The sequence below is a fragment of the Corvus brachyrhynchos genome, unplaced genomic scaffold (genome assembly GCF_000691975.1).
Source record: "Corvus brachyrhynchos isolate BGI_N302 unplaced genomic scaffold, ASM69197v1 scaffold46, whole genome shotgun sequence".
Lineage (NCBI taxonomy): Eukaryota > Metazoa > Chordata > Aves > Passeriformes > Corvidae > Corvus > Corvus brachyrhynchos.
The window spans coordinates 1698736-1702876 of NW_008238838.1; the positions used below are offsets into that span (position 1 = coordinate 1698736).

A 4141-nucleotide genomic window follows, 5' to 3' on the forward strand; every position below is an offset into this window, starting at 1 on the left:
CTGAATAAATACACACTCAACTACTGGGTCATTCTTTACAACCCTGGGCTTCCATGTGCTGCATCCCAAACTCACAACTGCCACTCAAAACACTTCTGCCTCATTGTTATCCCCAAATTAATGCCAGCAAACAGGACTGTAATTGTAAAAACCCCAATGGGAGCCTGAAGCCATTCCCAAGGGCTCTGTCCCAGCGCTGGGGTGGAAACAGAGCTCAAGTGACCAACCCCCTGGAGCAGGAGATGCTCCCAGACACATCCTGGATGCTGCTGGATGGACAATCCCTCCAGAGAGCCAATGAAGAAATCCCCACGTGCCCAAAGAACTGTTTTCACTCCCAGCAGCGAGTTTCAGAGAGGGGTTTACATCAGGAGAGAGCATCGACGTGCACCTGCAGTGAGCTGGAACGGCTTCCTCCAGGATAAATGAGACCCTTAGGGTGTAATTAGCTGGCAAGGAGAACTCCTAATTTGGGGAGTTATTGTCCTATAATCAAAGCTGTAGGAAGATATTGCAACTCGTTTGCTAACGGGGAAACCTCTCTTGGTCCAACAAACGGGATGTAAAAGATCTTTCCATGCAACTCTCCTTCCTTTATCCATTGTGCCACATCTGGAAAGCTGAACTGTGGGGGCCACTGCACTCCCAAGAGGATTTTTTCTCCTTCCACATCCCACCAGGAGGATGTGCTGTACCAGGGGACACAGGTTTTCTTCTGCAGGTTCCTCAAGATCACTTAAACTCCCTAAAACCAGCTCTTCCCAACAGCTTCCCAGTGGAGTCCAGCATCAGACTGGTGAGGGACCTGAAGGCCTCTAAGAGCAGATATGACACCCCACAACCAAGGCTGACTCTGGCAGATGAATTCCTGCCCAACAAATCCCTGTGGGGAACAGGTCTTTTTCCATCATAATGTGTACAAGAGTTAAAAGAAAAGTGAACTGGGAGCTGCAGAGCCTTCCTGCGGTGCTGGAGAGGCCCCACCTCAGAGCCTTTCATCCCCAAAAAACCTGCTTTTACAGGTCTAACCACAACACATGTGATTCTGGGAAGGTTCTGCTACTGCTGGCTGTCCTGCAGGTGATGGAGTGCCTCTGGAGCAGGCTGAGGGCACTGGGCTCAGGACACAGAGCTCTGGTTTGACGTACGACGGTTGGTTGGACACCATCTGCAACCCTCACCTGTGGTGTCCAAGCCCCTCCGCGCATCCAGGCTGGGATAGCTCCCTCCTCACAGCAACACCAGGACCACATCCATCACTGCCTCATCCATCTCACCTGTCTTGCAGTACCAATCATGCCAGAAGATCCCTAAAAAGACCTTAAAAGGCATTTTGGGAAGTGCATTTCCACCACAACTGGAGTGTAACCAAGTCTCTAGAGCACTGAGGAGGGGCTGGCTGGAGGAGCAGAGCCCTGTCTGTGCCTGGGGTTTTAAAAATGCCAGTTCCATCAGCACCAAAGTTCTGTTTCTTACTGCACGTACTTCCTGAGGAGTCAGTTCCACTGCCCAGAAGCAATGGAGAGAAACCCTGGGCATCCTTGGCAAGACTACCCCAAATCCATTTCCATTTCCACTCAAACACTGTGGCAATGCTGATTCAAAGCTTCCCTGAGGTTTTGCCATGCTTGGAAAATATCTTTTTGAGGCTTCTGGAAGTGCAAGTTTACCTTTTGGGCACAAGGGGATAGGACAGACAAGGGGACAGGGCAGTGCTGGAACACAACACTGGCACACATGCTCGACTCCTGACGGCAGCTGAGCTCCAGTTATTCCCTTCCCAAGGCAAAGACAGGAGAGCAGGGCGTGGGCAGGTTTTCATTCAACAGCTGAGGAACAGAGCGAGGAACTGCAAGCAAAGCCCCCACCTTTATTAACTGCACTATAAATACTCTGCTTGGTTTAGCTCGGCACAAGCCAGAGCCGAAGCTCGGCTGCGTCAGTCACTCCGACTGCTCCTGCAGGGAACGGCAACCACTGCAGGAGAGCAGAGCTTCGGCAGCAGACAGAGAAGGGCTTTCCACAGGGAACCCACCACTGCCAGCACCAAAGAAAACAGGGAAAGACGAATTTTAAGGAGTTTTGCTTTTCAGGTTTAGCATCTTCTTGCTTATACTTTGGCTTCCCAGGCTCTATCCAGGATCTCGATGACTTAGCCAAGCAGAGGTATCATAAGCAGTAAAAATCACTATTATTTAATTATTTATTAATTTTAAAATGCCATTTTCACTCATTCAGCTATTTAAAATTATTTCTTAAACATGTACTTATGTATTTGCTTTATTTATATTGTTAATAGGATTCATTTTTCAGGAGGAAAATGGGAGCTGAGCAGAAGGTTTAACCTGTCGCGTGTCTCAGGACAATCTCACTTTTCAGCTGCAGAAGGTGCCCTAGAGCTGGATTTTCCCTCATCATCAAACCATCACCTCCCTGCTTGGAGTCTGGGACCTGCAGTTTCTTCCTCCTTGGAAGCTTTTGCAATTCAAATGAGGAAAGACTTGAGACAAGAGTAGGCGAAAATTTGTTCTAAGGCGCTGTTTCCAAACCAAGCAGATTTCAAAGGGCCCAGAAGAGCTGCTTTCAGTGAAGAGCCACGAGCTTTCTCTAGCTCATCTTCCCAACACCAGCAGTGAATCAAACCACTTCTCAAAGTCTCTAAGTAGTATTTCACTTTTCAAAACAGTTTATTTGGAGGCAACAGCCAAGGGCAGGCAACAGCAGAGACGACATGGGGAAGGAGCCCTCTGATGGAGGATGGGATGCGGACACAGGTTACCTATTGCCCTTCGCTTCCTATACTGTCAAAAATAAGGTGAAAGGTGGGAAGTCCCTGTATGTCACAGACTCTGAACACTTTGGCCTGGAAGGGACCTTAAAAGTTCATCTCATTCCCATCCCTGCCATGGGCAGGAACACATTCCACTATCCCAGGTTGCTCCAAGCCCTGCCCAGCCTGGCCTTGGACACTGCCAGGGATCCAGGGCCTCCCACCCTCACAGGGAACAATTCCTTCCCAAGATCCCATCTGTCCCTGCCCTCTGGCACTGGGAAGCCATTCCCCCCTTGTCCTGTCCCTCCAGCCCTTGTACCAAGGCCCTCTCCAGCTCTCCTGGAACCCCTTTAGGCCCTGGAAGGGGTTCTGAGCTCTCCCTGGAGACTTCTCCAGGTGAGCACCCCCAGCTCTCCCAACCTGGCTCCAGAGCACAGGGGCTCTGGTCTTTGGAGACCTTTACCACGTCCCCCCAGAGGAGCCCATGGCTCTCTCCATGTCACTTGGGGACACATTCCTCAGCGGGGGCAGCTGTGCTGTCCCACATTGTTGGAAGCGCAGAGGAGATGGGATTTCTGCCCTCTGACACCCAGGCAGGTCATACACGTGCTGTAACTAAAAGCTATCTGCACTAAATCCCTGAAGCTGCAAGTGGCCTTTTTTCCTCCCAGCTTTGTAACTCGCTTTTTCCCAGCCCTTTCAGTGTTTTGGAGCTCTGTTACACCTTATCTTCATCCAGCCCTCCCTTCACCCCACCACATTTATTAATTGGTCCTTGGGGAATCTGGTGCAGACATTCCCTATCCCTTGCTTTCTCCTTGGCTCACATCCATTCTGCTCCCCATAGCTACATGAGCTGATGGCAAAAAGCTGCCTGTTATGAGCACAACTAAATACCACAAATATTAACCCAGCACTGCTCAGTGCAGCGAGTTCCCGGAGCCATCGCTGCGTCGGGTCCTTGGGGATCTGAGGAGACAACAGGACACCAGCAGTGGTGGACAAACAGCTCCTGGCTTCCACACAAACTGCACTGTGACCTGCAGCAGCCTGCTCGCCTCCCATGTGCTCCTGCTCCGTGACTGAGGGACGGCGTGGAATCCAGAGGGATTGGGACAAGCTCAGTCAGTGGCCTTGGGGAACCTCATGAGGCGTAACAAGGCCGAGGGCAGGTGCTGCACCTGGGTCGGGGTAACCCCCAGGATCAATCCAGGCTGGGGATGGAGGGATGGGGAGCAGCTCTGGCAGAAGCACTGGGGGTGCTGGTGGGTGAGAGCTGGACAGGCCCTGGCCCAGAACCGCCCCTGTGCTGGGCTGAGCCCCCAGCGTGGGCAGCAGGGAGGGGGGGATTCTGCCCCTCTGCCCCGC

General features: G+C 51.8%; 1 protein-coding gene across 8 annotated transcripts in view; it reads right to left on the reverse strand.

Annotated features, from left to right (window-relative positions):
* The window catches only part of MSANTD2 (Myb/SANT DNA binding domain containing 2), a 13643-nt gene that overhangs the window by 1724 nt on the left and 7778 nt on the right, over window positions 1-4141 (reverse strand). The gene's annotated exons all lie outside the window — the stretch shown is intronic.